Source organism: Macrobrachium rosenbergii, chromosome 20 (genome assembly GCF_040412425.1).
Source record: "Macrobrachium rosenbergii isolate ZJJX-2024 chromosome 20, ASM4041242v1, whole genome shotgun sequence".
Lineage (NCBI taxonomy): Eukaryota > Metazoa > Arthropoda > Malacostraca > Decapoda > Palaemonidae > Macrobrachium > Macrobrachium rosenbergii.
Window position 1 is genome coordinate 9,622,501 of NC_089760.1, and position 17,500 is coordinate 9,640,000.

The 17,500-nt window shown below is 32.1% G+C and overlaps 1 protein-coding gene and 1 long non-coding RNA gene across 3 annotated transcripts in view; one reads left to right on the forward strand and one right to left on the reverse strand.

The window, feature by feature from the left end:
• The window catches only part of LOC136849041 (uncharacterized), a 521,318-nt gene that overhangs the window by 96,993 nt on the left and 406,825 nt on the right, over window positions 1-17,500 (reverse strand). The window lies entirely within an intron of this gene.
• Window positions 1,179-17,500, forward strand: part of LOC136849039 (uncharacterized) — a 465,615-nt gene continuing 449,293 nt past the window's right edge. The window contains exon 1 of one of the 2 annotated variants that reach the window (XM_067121930.1): window positions 1,179-1,579. The gene's annotated coding sequence lies outside the window, so the exon portion shown is untranslated. The remainder of the gene's footprint in view (window positions 1,580-17,500) is intronic. The other variant, XM_067121931.1, reaches the window with a different exon arrangement.

A 17,500-nucleotide genomic window follows, 5' to 3' on the forward strand; every position in this document is an offset into this window, starting at 1 on the left:
ATGTAATCCTACCAACTCTTAAAGTCTTTCCTTAGTTTACCATCTTTTGCAGTGAACATGTATGTATATACTGTATATATATATATATATATATATATATATATATATATATATATATATATATATATATATATATATATATATATATATATATATATATATATATATATATTAGTTAACATCCTTCTTACATGAAAAAAATCACTGAAGTTAATGTGCTTTTATGACGGAAATGGGACTTTATTTTCAGAATGAACTGAATGGAAGGTCAAAGATACAGCATTTTTTACAGATGTATTCTACGGGTAAGGATAAACAAGAGGAGTACATTAAGATGCCTATGTTATGATACACATTTTGATAAATAATTTCTGAGGAATATTCTTCCTTGTATAAAGTGAAGAATTTTTCTTTTCTAAATCTTACACGCAGGCAATGAAAGTTGGGTAAAATGATCCTGTATGGTTTTTTATGAACCTGAGACCTTCCGTCAGAGCTAACGTTTTAAATATAACGCTGACGAAATGTAGGAGAATATTGGTCACACATATTGGTGGAACTAGTGATTTTTTTATGGGCAGCAAAAATGTAATCAAACTGATAGTAAAACGTATTAAAAAATGTACCTTTACAAAAGAACAGAATCTTCAGAAGACGACCCTCTCTTCCTTACCGAACAATGACGTATTTGAAAATTAAATCTCTCTCCTTCCCTTTCTCTCTCACTTTTGCAATAAGAAATTGAAGACCACAATTTTATTTCAGCCCACGGGTCATCAACCAAACTTGTTGTAGTCATAAAATACTTCTACAACTATTATGTGAGTTACCAAGAAATTACCAGGCAACTCAGTCGTGGTTAAAGCTCTTCTTAAAAGATGCTAAGTTCATAATAAAATGGTACATTAAGGCTGGTGATTTTTAGACGAGAGATCGCACAACAGCATCAGTACTTAGTCATAAAAAACACTGTCGATAACAAGGGTAATTACAACTTGGGCAGAACTGAAATAAGAGAAGTTAGAGACCCAGAGTTGGGTGCGGGCTTGCCTCAGCGTGCTGGGAGGGGGTTTGTGGGCCTGGTGATCATAGGGTTTGGGTGGGAGGGGGAAGGGATGGATTTTTGGATAGGGAGAGTGGGAAGGGGCCGCTACTGAGGCGGAGTGAGCAAGGGTGAGTTAGCGTGGCAGTATCAGTCTGCGGCTCGCCGCTGTGGCGTGTGAACGTGTTTCTGTGAATTCTTGACCTTTGTATCTCTCAAAGTGGATAAGGATCGCGAAGATTCCGAGGTACAGAAGTTTCGTTCCTTTAAACAGCTGTTGCATTGGAGATTTGATCTCGCTGTCGCAACTATGTTTGTGCGGCGAGAGTTTTAGCTTCAAGAAATTTTGGAAACGAAGACCTCTAACATTACGAATAATTAATAAATAATTGGACTTATTATTTGTTAATTAAAATAATTTTGTAAGTTGCACCTGTTAAAGACATTTGTGAAGACATAAACTCTATTATAAATGCGTGATTGGGAGCGAAATTTCCTGAGAGGATGAAAAACATTTTCAATTAAAGGAGGCTAAGTGTGAGTAAATTAGAGGATTTAGAGTTTTTTAACAATATGCCCTTCCAGCAAATAAGAAAACACTGTGAACTTCAGGAAAACTAAAAGAACGTCACCAAAAATGATGTTCGGAACACAACATAAGCCTGTTTTCAAATCGAACGGCATTTGGAAACCACGAGAGCATTTTCCAGCAGAAATCATAAAATAAAAGAAAAAATAAACAGCTGGACAATCGGGCAACAAATGACGTCTAAGATTGCACATTAAGAGTAAAAGATGGTTCATATTTCTTATAGATGTTCAGCCGTATTAGAGTATAAAAATTTTTGCAATGATTTAGTCTCCACATTCTTATAAAAAAAGACGTTATGAGACCATACACGAAATGTGCATTCGTACAAGGAGAACTTGTATGCACTGATAAGTTTTCGCTCTCTCTCTCTCTCTCTCTCTCTCTCTCTCTACCTCACTCTTCCTATATATATATATATATATATATATATATATATATATATATATATATATATATATATATATATATATATATGTGTGTGTGTGTGTATGCATGTGTGTACATAGATACACACACACATACACACATATATATATGTACAATATATATATATATATATATATATATATATATATATATATATATACAATATATATATATATATATATATATATATATATATATATATATATATATATATATATATATATATATATATATATATATTATATAATTTACGTGAATATGCTAGCACAAATACACACACATACGCACACACAGACAGAACTATGTATGTGTATATACTATATACATACATAGCTGTATGTATATATACACGTATGTTTTTAAGATAACAGGATTTATATTTAATGACAACTTTTAAACAAACTTATGCAGTTATTACCACAAATAACAAAAAGAAGAAAGCCACCCTTCAAACAAGTCAGAAAATAAGCATAATGAAAGCTAAGAAAAAAAACTAAATTACATATTCATCTACCAACTTGGAAATAACGATTTACCCTTATTGATCGCTCGTATTCAAGAGAGAATATATTCTGGTTGATGTAGCCTATATACCAAAAATAAAAAAAAATAAAATATAACTTCATGACAATGAATGAAATCAAATGTAATCAGAGTATTGGAAAAACCTCTGCCCCTTTACTTAGATACAAAATCTACGGTGCTATTTGAAATTCTACTGCATGTGATATACAAAAATATCACAATGGCTTCAATTTGCATAGTAAATGAAATATGGAAACGAATCACCGTAGATTGCTTTTAAACAGGCTATAGAGATATTGACATTTTTGACCAATTACTGCTTTTTACGCATATTACTGGCAAGATACTTAATTCCTTTTGATTATAAAACAAAACACACACACACACACACACACACACACACACACACACATACATATATATATATATATATATATATATATATATATATATATATATATATATATGTGTGTGTGTGTGAGTGTGTGTGTGTGTATGGATGTAGATAAAGTTTTTCTTTTTCATTATTTTTACTTTAACGTTCATGTTGTTAACGATTTTTATTAATATTAATAATCTTTTTTCATCAGAATACGCGATTCGGTGTTAGAATATTTTTTTGTATTTAACTTCTGGATATACATTTTTTCAGATGTTCGAAACCTATCATGACATATATTTTCTTTATTTCATTCTCAGCTTTAATATAGGATTACCTGTTGTTATTGTCCTTTTGAATTGACTGATGGAAAGAGAACTGAGAAAGATTTTTAATTGAAATGCTGAGAATATTATTAATAAAGTTTTGATTTTTTATCAGATAATATAACGAATACATTTATATAATTTCATAATTACATAACTTTTCAGAACGTTATGATAAATAACTGCAGGATTTAACTGAAGCACTGAATTTTGTGTTTCCTAGTTTTAGGGTTTGAATGCTATTAATTAAGGGGTTTAACCAGTTTTAGGTGACACTTATTTTGCTGAACCTGGTATGTTCCTGTTATGGAAACATTTTTCATAATTACAATTATAAATATAACTATTTGAATATCCTTGCATTATAACAAGGGCATCAACGATGTCCTTCAGCAGTTACTAGTGTCAGTATGCACAGTATCGTTTAGACTTTGTATAGACGATAGTCTAGTTTTCCAGCTCAGCGAGTTTCACTTCTACCAGAAATACGTCTTTTATGGAGCACACACTACACCACGATGGAACTATCCCTAAGATCATTGGGAAATCGTACAGTAATCCTATCTTGCTGTTTCTCTTTGTCTGTTTATAAAGTCATACACATTCGTACATACATACTAACACGCACAAAAATACATACATACACATATATTTATGTATACATATATAAGATAGATAGATATGATATATAATATATATATATAATATATATATATATATATATATATATATATATATATATATATATATATATATATATATATATATATATATATATATATATATATACACACACACATACATATAAGTATATGTGTGTGTGCGTGTGTTAATATGAACGTTATAATGTAACTTGACTTTATAAATTCTGGTAACAGTCTGTAATTTGAAAAGAAAAATACTAATGCTGTAAACTCAATAATAACACACTAAGAAGAAATCATACGCCCTCTTATTGATAACCGAAAAAAAAAACCTCTTCGCTTTCTGATTTCATCAGAAAGGACCTTGTTGACTTCCCATTCCATATCCCCTCTATTTCTTTAGAGATGGATTCTGCCTCAAAACCTCCTGAGGATATGATATCAAATCTCTGGGTCTCTTTTGATGTCAGTTTATCCTGCATAAACAACTGTAAGGTAGGAAAGTCAGCATCGGTGCTCTATATATTTTCCATCGGTTTGAACAGTTTTCAGTTTTGTAAATATACTTATATATACATATTTATACTGTACATATATCATATATGGATTATATATATATATATATCTATATATATATATATATATATATATATATATAATATGTATGTATGTATGTATGTATGTATGTATGTAAATGTGTGTATATATATATATATATATATATATATATATATATATATATATATATATATATATATATATATATATAATGAATGTATGTACACGGAAATATATTACTGATAACTCCTTCCATCACCTTCAGCAGTGGGGAAATTAATGTTCTGAGAAAATATAAGTAATAAGTTTTCATTTATGTGGACTATATTTATACTTTACAAATCTTGTGATCATAATTTTTTATTTTGGATACTTGAGCAAGTAAGCTAGTACTATATTGTTTCATCTTGGTATTTTGTTTAATTCTTTCGAGAAAGGACGAGGAAGTAATGATATGTATCATTTTGTTTTTAAATGAATCGCGAATTATCTCTGGTAAGTCAGTATCCAAATACAAGGCCAACTATTTTATAAGAGGTTTAAGATAATAATAAAGATTTTTTTCAATATATTATGATAATATTAAACACCGTCTTTACCAACAAAATTCATTATCTACAGTTCTATACTGATAACAGCAAGGAATTCCTTGTCTTAACAAAACGACACAGTTATTTTTAAACCATTTTCTAAAGATCACTGGCAAGGAATTCTTTTTCCTAGCAAACAAATGAGGTTATCCTTCCAAACACGCATTCTGTTGTCATATGATGATGACAGGGAATAGAAGGAAATCTAAAAAAATATTATAACATATTTCGTTGTGAAAATTATAAACTGATATGCCTTCACCCTAACTGAAACACATTTGATGTAGAATGAATAAAATTCTTCGCTTTGTGCATGTGAATGTAAGTTAGTCCTTTCCCCATTACGAGAGCCGGAAACTATTTGAATACTCTGAAGCTCGGGACAAACCACATGATCGTAGCTGAACTGCTCTTATAAAATCCTATAATCGTACTCAACGTTAGGTTATTGGATCAAAACTGCGCATTGTAACAACGAATACAGTAGGCTTTCCTGTTGGTGCTAGTGAATAGTTTAGACTAGAAAAATAAAAAGAAATAACTCCCTGGCATGACTGCATCACCAAAAATAAGAAATGGGTTTCCAGGATCTCAAAAGAGTTGAAAACGTTACACATCTTCCTCTCCAAAATTCATCTCTGAAACTCCTAAGATGATGTGCAAAGGAAAAAAAAGGAAACTTTTGATATACACCTGGTTTTTCAGTGACTTTCATTTCCGTGTTTCTTAGACATGTTATCTCTGATTAAATGTATTAAACACACACACACACAATATATATATATATATATATATAAATATATATAAATGTTGCATATGTATGTATGTATGTATGTATGTATGTATGTATGTATGTATGTATATATATGTATATATATATATATATATATATATATATATATATATATATATATATATATATTCTTTACTTGCTAAAAGTACATGTTGATTGGAATACTTTATTAAAAGTATACTGTTATCATGACTATATGATGAACAGACATTACTTTCAGGGCGTTCATATTCAGTCAGGAGGATGTGAAGATTTTCAACAATATTCGACCTTCTGTAAAAATAGGAAAGCGGAAAGCTGTATTTTTGGTGGTATACACATTCTCCAATATTATTCAAGGCGTACAAAACTACATAATTCCATAATTAACCGAAAATTTGGACTATATATTAGAATTCATTATATAAGATTAGCTGGTAACGAATCTGACCTTTATAAAAGCCAAAGTACACCATATGACCTAAATACACCATGCAACTTAAACTGAAGCTTCTGTAATGCTGACAGTTGTGGCTGTCTAAAAGAATCTAGGTTTCAGACCCACACATTTTAACCACCACTCAGGGTACAGAATATTTCTCTCTCTCTCTCTGGTTTTATTTAAAGATGTTTGACTGTAATTATCCAAATATATTTTTATGCCTTCGTGATATTACATACAAGAGACGCGTCTTGGAAGCATCTTTGTGTTACTATGTATACTGTATGAAGGACCGTTGTTGTTACTACGTTCTCTTTTGTATAGAAAACTTCCCATACGTCGAACTTCGAAACCTCAATTTGATATTGGATGGCTTTGGTTTATACGGTGCTATTTGTCTTTCTGGGTAAACAAGCTCTATTCACCATGTTGTCTTTGAATATAGTCAACATTGAACCCGGTTTCTCATACACTATCAGAATTGTATTCATATTCGCGTATAGGCATTCAAAAAAATAAATAAATAAATAAAGCGACCGCAGTTAACACTGGAATATAAACACACTAAGATTTTACTTTAAGTGTTTTTAACATTTAATATGAAATTTTTGCTAGAAATTGAGCTTTTATTTATTCAGGAAGTAGGACTGATCATATATATATATATATATATATATATATATATATATATATATATATATATATACTGTATATATATATATATATATATATATATATGTATGTATGTGTATGTATGTATGTATGAGCGCTTGTCTGTACGTATAAATAAAAAGACTTAATTCCTTGTGGTTAGAAACCATATTATTTTTATAATGTTATTGACATAAATAGATTTCGTTCTATTTTTGTACATGTATTATATAGAATAACTGCAAAATGAAGTTTATAATGTATCGATCGCTAGATATTGTTTTTAGTAAGGAAAGACCGTTCATTTTTCAATAATATGCAACTTATACTGGATTGATAATTCAAATGGAGTTGCCATATTTTCTGTATTTAATAAGAAAAGTTGCATAATATCCATCTGTATCTTTTTCAATGAATCGCTGTTGAGCTAAATTTGTACTCTACCTCATATAGGGAAGAAAATGAAATACAGTTTTTACAATTCCTATTTCTTTATCATTTTGTACAATAAAGTTATTAACAGTAACATAACAGGAACCACTTTAATAAAAATAGTTCCTCATCCACCACCTGGTGTTCTTATATTTCGGGAAATAATGACGACTGAAGATATGTTTCGGGGTAAGATATAGTGGCTGTTAACGATTCTTGTAAAGTTATATAAAAATTAATAATTATTCAGAGGAAACTAAGCTTTTCCCGTATGTTGCTTCATCTAAATATATTTTTTCCTAATTGAGAAACATATTAAAACATAGGAGTTCATTTGACTATAATTTATAGTCAATGCTCGGTGGTACAATATTAAAGCTGATATTATCCTAAAAACTGATGTTATATAGCATCGAACGTAATTAATAATAATAATAATAATAATAATAATAATAATAATAATAATAATAATAAATAATTCTCATTCATGAGTTCTTATGCCTGCATAGTTCTATGTAAATATATTGACCTAAATTTTAGTAATTGTTGCTAAATGGTTCGCTTAAATAAATGTTAGAAACCCTGATGATGTATTTAGGTTTTTGCAAGAAACGTCTAAAAATAATAAACAAGAACTGAGCAACGCACATCCGGCGAATATTTTTATTATGTTCTTTTGAAGTATTCAAGACTATTCCCAGGTGCAATCTACCAAAAAGATTTTTGGAGCCGTTTGATATCGAGAAAAGACTTAAAACTACTTTCTAAAGGTCTGATCTCCTCTCTGGAAATATACTTAGATGTTAAAATCTGAAACGACTGAGAAGGAATCTTATAAATCCAAAATAAAATTAACTTGATTACACAAAATATATCAGAAAAAACATAATTTTACGTGCTATTAGCTGTAGTGAATATCCGTCTTAAGGCAAGTCGTATAATCAAAATATTTGGATTTTTATCATAATTTTATAAGTAAGCGATCTGTTAAATATATATAATTCTCAGTTTTCATTATTACGTGTATTGAAGTCCACATATTGAGAACTATGGTCAAAGTTCTCTGCCGATAATTGATTATGTAATACGTAACCGAATTACCATTCATACCATTGAAGTTTAGACCGTGGTGGTTTTGTTGAATATATTCATATTTCGAAAATTTGTTTTCATATAACTTAACCATTTGCACACCGTAACTAATCACTTTATTATTAATGTCGTAATAGGGAATGAAAACATATATAGAAGTTAAAATTATATCAGAAATTTACGTATTATCAAAAGCAATCTAATTCGTTAACAAAGGTCATAAATTTCTTTAGATTCATATTTATATAAAGTCTTAAAAGCTGCAGAGCCTTGAAGCACCATTATTATAAGGACTTATAGTAGGAATTGTGAGATACAAAGAAAAATTTATGGTTCCAATGTCTTCTCAGTATGGAGTTGTATTTTTTTTTTACTACTATTTCATATTATTGCATAGCTTCCTTCACATCTTTCGTTGTGATAAAGGATGTAAGTTAAATATTCGTCTTTGTTAACAGAAATAAGAAGCACTGCCGTACAGAAAATTATTTATCTGCAACGTCATAATTTCTAATCTGAACATTCTTTTCTTCTATTAATTTGTTTCCATTATATTTTTATATATTATTACGACAAATAAAAAAGTCATTGTATTTCTCTGTATGTACTAATGTAGTTATCTGATTTTTAAAAGTGAAATTGATAGGAAACTGCACTATCTGCGTTTAGCTCACATTTACGTGGTTTTGAACTGAATATAGAATTTAGGCCAAAGGCCAAGCACTGGGACCTATGAGGTCATTCAGCGCTGAAACGGAAAATGACAGTAAAAGGTTTGAAAGGTGTAACAGGAGGAAAACCTCGCAGTTGCACTATGAATCAATGGATATGTGGTTTTACTGTCGTCAGGAATATATTTGGTGCATTAATACAAACTCTGAAAGATCCTCAGCGAACCTTTCCTTCTCATTCTTGTTATTGAAGATATGACTAAATGATGTCATTATTCCGTGGTAAATTTGTGGAATAATTTGTATTTTTTACTGGCTATTATAATATTTTGGCTGTCTGTGTCATGTGCATGTGCATAGTTAACAGCGTAATTTTAAGTAATAATTCATAACAGAAACAACTCATCATGTATATCGAAGACCCCTTATCTGGACAAAACATAAAACACTGTTTCTGAAATTTAATCGATGCGGTCGAGATTTAACCTTCATTTTGACCTTGTAAACAAAAATATTTAGTTGGAGATTTATTCCACTGGAGATTTACCTCACTCTTGTATATTACTAGACTTTCTAAACGTGTCTAATCACCATTTTTCAAGTAAAGCTAATTGCACTTATTTAGGGGCCCGTTAAAATGGTTACTAATTTTTCTTAACATTTATGGAAAACCGATTCGCACATTCTTTTTCCTCTGAAAAGGTAATATCAGTATAATTTTACGAAAGTGCACGAGAATATTGGCTAAGAAAAAGACTTTGTTTATTTAGGGTGACGTCATAATAATTTTCGTCGTCATCATCATAAAAGAGGATTTTCGAAACAATTGATAATGCACTTAAAAAAATATAAAACAAAGGAGATTGGAGTCTGCAGTTATTATTTGCCGACATATTCTCAAATTGATGAAAGCCTATTTATATCTACCTATTGGGTTAGGTTATCCGTCCTTATAGAATTTAAAAATATATAGTGTGTATATTTTTATAAAACTCAAAATAAATATTGGAAAATGGAAATCGATGAGGCCTTTAGAAATATTACATGGATGCTTGCTGATACATTCATTTGTCACTAGGATTAAAGATGATATTGCATATAGATATCACTTGGATGGTATTACTCATTTGCAGCTTTTGAAGAGGAGAAATGAACAAACGCTGGAAACTCTTCACGAATCGACACACTGATAGCCGCATATCTTCTATTATGAGTTAGTCCAATAACTTTCCCGGAGCCTTATATAAATCACATAACAAACATATTTGCTCTTTTATCAGCGAAAACCATTTTGTCACGAGAGGAATGACATATCATACATCTCAATAGTTTGCGAGACATGACGAGAAAATGTCTAAGGTCATTACTTCGCGTTTTATGTCGTTTCCGAGACATAGAGAAAATAGGATGGCAAAAACGACACCCATAACTCTTATATGTAAAGGTTAGATGCTAAGGTTCTGGAAACGCTTATTGATGTGCATGGCGTGATAGGTCACCATTTTCTTTTTCCAGATAATTTTAGAATCCACAAGTTGTAATCTGCCTCTCTCTTATGGTTGGTATCCGCGGAAAAAGGGTGAAGTTTTCCGAGGCCGCTCTCGGCTGCAGCGTATATTTCAAAGGAGAGTGGTGGCTTTTAATTTACTCTTTAAGGGAATGTACAACAGTCGGGTCCACGCATTTTTTTTATTTTGTTTCGAATAAGTCTGAAAAACTTACGACAAACCTTTCGGCGTTTAAGGTTCACGAATGTGACAGAATTTTAAATACTTAACATGTATATTGGCCATCTCCCTTAGGGTATGAAAATACAGAAAATACAAGCAAATGATGCAGATAAAATTAGTGAAGAACAGGCATACAGATATTGAGGTTCTCAGTACATCATGATCCATATTGATACTGAGATTATTGGTTTCTTTTTTTAATGCTATTTAACATTAAGTTGAAAATGAAGTCGCTCTTAGTCTATGATACGTCTTTAAGCCTTGACGGTAGGAAGCCATCTGCTGTTACAGAACATTAATGAGTCTCATTCATTAATGATACCTGTTGTTGAGCGAGGATCCCCATTGCTTCAGTAAAGATTATAATAATAGGAACACTCCCACACACATACACATACACATACACACACACACGCAAACATACATACATACATACACACACATACACATATATATATATATATATATATATATATATATATATATATATATATATATATATATATATATATATTGGGACAAGAGCGAGAAATCAAAATCGGACACAACACAGTACATGAACTCTTCCAGGAATATAGAGGCACACCAGACAAGTAATCCCCAAAAATAGATATCACAGGATTAGTAACTGGATTAGGAATCACCGGTCTCTTGTGTAAAGAAGTTTTTGCATTTAAACATGTTATGATCTGTAAAAAATTTTTAATAGTTTAGCATCCTATTTTTCTTCATGCAGACATTGTCACTGGTAATACCAGACGGCGGGCATTAAATTTTTTTTATCCTTTCCTCATAACTACTGAATTTTCTATGCACTCCTTAGACTAATATGGATTATTTAGATGTGACTGACAAATCTCGGAAATAATACGCTTTACAATACCATCGTGGCAATCCCATTGAGTTTTGGATAATAATAATAATAATAATAATAATAATAATAATAATAATAATAATAATAATAATAATAATAATAATAATAATGTACGAACACTCAGTTGACTTTGGGATTGTGTACTTGGGAACAGAAAAAATAGTCATTTCCGAATAATTTCTCTTCCAGCGTTGGGAAAAGAACGGAGGGGAGGCTAAGTGCCATCCATGGAATATACTGGAATTCGCAGACAATGATATGTATCGTTATCTCAGGGTTCTAATTCTAGAAAGGAAGAGGCTGCTAGCTGACTCGGGCATGTGGAACAAAATGAACGCTAACAACAATTACAGTACCGTTAACAATAGCAACAGTAAAGTTAAAGTTAATAATAGCAATAAATGCATCTGGGATGATTGTGATGGTAATTCTCCACAGTTGCTATCCACAACCTCTGTCATTGGAGGAAATGCATTAATAAAGGGCACCCAGAACCCATCTGAACTAACCCCGTGCATGGGACTAACCCCCGTGCCCCATGCAGGGGATTTAATTTTCCAGGGCAGTGACTTTCTCTCAAGCGATTAATGGGGCTTATTTGAATAAGAATGGGTTGGATTTAGCGGATATCTATCACTTAAACACTCCTCTTTGCATCGAAAAATTCGAGAAAGTTAGATTGTGTGCATCCGAGCATTGTTAAAAGTCGAAAGATGAAGATTTGCATCGGCATTAGACTCTATCAGGGTCTTGCGTGCAAGACGAAACACTTCCGGAAGCAAATTTTTCATAACTCGAGGGGGAATTGCTGTTCATCATTACCTGGTTACCGTAGCCGGCATCGAAATAATATGAAAGAAACTTTTTCATGCAACAAATAAACTGCGACAGATCCCATGTTGATTTTGCAGCTTATGGGAGCGCTCTGTTTTAAAGTGATGCTTCAAACCCTGTTTTAATCGTTTCAGTGTTTTATTTTTGGGAGATATTTGCAGCGCATTAATGTTTAGAACTGTTGTTAAATAGCCAGCAAAAATTGGCATGAAATGCCAGCAAATTATATTTGTGCTTTCGCTTTAACAATTACCAAAAATAGCTTCATATACAGATAAATTGATTTATAACCAGACTGAGACCAATGAATAAACTGATCGTAAACTTCCGTTGCGGAGAAAACGTGCCTATAAATATCGCAATATTCCTAATATTAATGAAAAGGAATCGTGTTGCAATTCGCTTATGCATAAACGTAAATATAAGTAAAACGCCTTTCTACGCAACCTCAAAACACGTAATTTTGCTACACAACCACAGCAAGATTTATACAATATATATAATATGCTTAGAAACCAAGCATCTCCACTAAGAAAATTCAACAAAGAATTTAAGGAGCCCGTCTCGTCGAGCCGAAGAGAGACCCAGATAAGATAGTATGTCCAGAAAACCGTAAAATGTCTAAGTGGGACATAATTCCAGCCGAGGCTGGGATAGGAATAGGAGAAACGTCGATGATGTATTCAAGACGAACAGGAATTATTCATGGAAGAAAATCGTGTCGATCAGAGGATTTCCTAGGCTGTGAATCGAGCATTACGGGATTAGATCCGAAGAGCAGATTGGATGCTAAATGCAATCACAATTTAAGGCCAGCCGCTCTTCTTTCGAAAAGCTTCGTCGGTGCTGCTCCAAAAACCGTACAGGTTATTAACGGCTGTTTTCGTGAAACTCAGTGATTACTTGCTTTCACCCAAGTCATTTATCATCGGTAAAGAACGTTCGTTGTTTTAATGAGTTGTGTATAAATTTTAAAAGCGACACTTCACTGGCTAAATTATTCAGGAAAAGATTTAAAACGCTTGTGCTGACACTTACACGTAGTACAGTACAACAACACACTCACAAAGAGAGAGAGAGAGAGAGAGAGAGAGAGAGAGAGAGAGAGAGAGAGAGAGAGAGAGAGAGAGAGAGAGAGAGATTTGTCTGTGTATTGATTCATCATAACATGACTTTTTAATCTGCTATTTTAGATCACTTGAGATGATAACACTACATCTATATATAAGATAACATTCCACTTAAAAGCTAGGAATAAGTAACTGTTCAACCGAAATTTCTGTGCACTAAACTTTTATTTTGTTTGTATGTGTGTGTGTGTGTGTGTTTGTGAACCGTTACAAACGTAAATACAGACTGTCCTCTGGACTGAAAAGATACCATTGACATTATCTCAAGTTGCTAACTTGGCTGAAATGTTGTAATATTTAGAGAAATGTTATTCATCCGTCAATTTAGCCATAAAAATTTTTTTTAGCCTTGTCGTTCAGAATTCTTTTGATTCTATTCTTTTGTCATAATGTGACTGTAGGAGGGCAGATCTGCCGGGGACATTCTCTTCATATAAAAACTCTGGACACGATTGTGCCTTTCTATACTTGATTTATCACGGCACCGGGGTAACATGTTCGATTGTATGTTTGACTCATAGCGTGAGTATTGTTGCTTTAACGTGCAGGAATTTGTCTCGGTGAATTATAATGAATCCATATCCTAATATCCGTGCCGTCGTATGATGTATATATTTTTTTAGGTATTTTGAGAGAAATGTACCACTTCTTTTCACAAAGTGAAAGAATTCTGATTTGTGGGAGTGAGTATGTTAGGAATGGTCAAAAGGGCATATGTAAAAATTATCATGAAAATAATCATCACCGATGGTAATATATTTGATATATCATACACACACACACACACACACACACACACACATATATATATATATATATATATATATATATATATATATATATATATATATATATATATATATATATGTGTGCATATATATATTTATATTATAATTTATTTATATATATAAATATAGATATATAAATATATATATATATATATATTATATATATTTATTTATATATATATATACATATATATAAATATATATATATATATATATATATATATATATATATATATATATATATATATATATATATATATATATATATATATGCATATATATACATATATGTATGTGTGCGTGTTCCTGGTATACGCAATGACCGATCAAATTAAATGTCAAAAAAAAAAGAGAAATCTCACCAATAAGGGCTATACACGTAACCATGAATTCCGGCAGCCAGTAAAACATACACACACACACAAGGGGAGGGCGAAAATCCCCGGCCAATTCCTCCACACTGACCCAAGCAATCAGAGGCCATATTTCCTTCCTGGCCTGGCATTGATCTGTCGAACCAAATTAACTCCCGGTTGAAGCTATCATGAAATCAACATTGCGTCTTTTGTTTGCTCCTGAATTCGAGCCAGGCAAAAGGAAGAAGCCCCGGCTATATGCACTCCTTTTATTTACCTTCGACAGATAAACATTCCCCGTGTGGTTATGGCAATCCGGCGAGTGCATGCAAAGACACCATTTCCATTTGCGGAAGAGAAGTAGAGATGGCCGGAATTAAATTATACACAAAGCAGCCTTCTCTTCCATAATTAAGGGTCATGTAACGCTGGGAATTAGACGCTAATGAGCGCAACAGACAGTGGGGGCAGTGAGAGGGGAGGCCGAGTGACGTAAATTGCTTCTTTTCTTGCACTAAAACTTTCTTTCTTTCGAAATATTTACCCTCTTTCGTATTAAAGCCACACCATGTCATTTACGTTGGCCGCACAGGAGTCATTTTGTCACGAATTAATACGCTCTAAGCAGACTTCTGATTTATTATTCATTATTGATCCGCACACACAGCGCACATATCCATCCATACATACATACAGCCATCCATCCATACATACAGACAGCCATCCATCCATACATACATACAGCCATCCATCCATCTATACATTCATACAGCCATCCATACATACATGCATTTGTATTTGTATATGTATATATGTGTGCGTGTTGTATGCGCGCGTGTGTGTATGTGGCGTGTGTACGTACTACCTGAGAGATAAGAAGACACATCAGAAGAATAACGGTATTATTGGTGCTTATATGTATGTAGGGTATTATTTTCCATTTAATATTTACTGATATTTTTTCGTAAATGCTATGTCACTACTATGATACGCAGCGAAACAGAAGTAAAATTAATTTTATTTGTCAAATCCAGGAATATTGAAATAATTCACAGGAATTGTAGAAACAAGTAGATTAGAAAAAAAAAAAAAAAAAAAAAAATTCTGCCACTTCACTAGAAAGGCGTTACATTGTAATGTATGATTTTCAAGGCACCTAATCAAGGGTAAGAGCTGAACTTGACTACTAAAACCACTGTTACGAAGCCCAGTTTTTTTTTCTCTCTCTTTTTGAAAATCTAATCAAGGGTTAAGGCCCCGCTTAACTAATAAAGTTGACTAAGTTATGCTGCGTTTACAGTGCTTCAAGTATTATGCTTTATTAAGGACGACCGGGGTGAAAAAATGTTTTATCTTAAGTTTTTTCCTCTCGAAATATTCATTTTCTGCGCGAGCTGTGCAATATGAGGAAAAGGCAGGTGAAGTTAAAATAAGAATTTCTCCCGCCGCTGTCTCTTTGGTCTGGGATTATTTGTTTCTTTGTCATTTCCAGGTAATTAGTCAACAATATAAATTAAACGAAAACATAAAGTAATTATTTTTAATGTTCAAAAGCTTCTTTCATTGTGGAAAGTCAAATAAAGTTACTTTTTCTCCATTGGGGAAGCATCTGAGTTTGTTGTTTGTTTTCACGTATACTTTATAGTCTCTCCAGTACAATTTTCATCATATCTGACATATTTAGTGATACTTATATTCGTAAAGATATTCCCACCGGAATCGTCTGGAGATTTCATTCAAATATGTGTATTGAAACATTCAAATCCTTTTATAATACCATTATTTTTTTCGTATTTTAGGATTAAATCTCATGTAAAAGTGAACTAATTTGCATGAGAAACTATGGTTTTTGGAGTTTATAGCCTAATTATTAAAATCACTATATACTCGTATGTTAAATTGCTTGATACATTTCAACTGTCTAATCCATCTACTGTAAATTTCCAAAATTTTCTTTACTAATGTTCAGTCATTTACGTCTGACTCATTTGAAAGGCAATAAATTTTCTTGATATGATAAGAGCACAAACATAAAGTCAGAGTCCTGAATACACAATGGCATATTACACGACTTTTTATGGCTCCTTGGTAATTGCACATGGACATTTCTGACAGTCCCCTCCATTCTTCGCAGTCATGGCTTCCGTAGACACTATTTTGCTGCCCCTGGTTTGTGACTCACGTTTTTTTTCTCATATTCTATTATTATACACTAACTGGAGTAAGCACCTTCATACTTCAACAGCTTTATTCATATGTATATCGGTACTCCTGTTCACATTTAAACAGAACTTTCTGTTCTTGTGCTTTAAAATCATTTCAGCAATTTCTGCAGTTACTCTTCTCTATCCCAGTTGAGTACTGCATCATAAGCAATCATCACTAATTCTTTCGATATAATGGTATCCATACCATTTATATTAACATCTTCAACCCTTTTTGTTTCATTTGTATTCCATATCAACACTTCACTTTCTTAAAACTGAGTGCGCTCAAGAGTCTCTTGCTACATTCTAACCTTGGCTTCCAAAGCTAATCCAATCCCCTTCACATTCTTTGCGCAGACCCTGCTGCCGTTTTTGCCTGACCCACTCCGTGGATCACGAGTTGTCGTCCTGCCCTAATATGGCACGCAAATCAGTCACT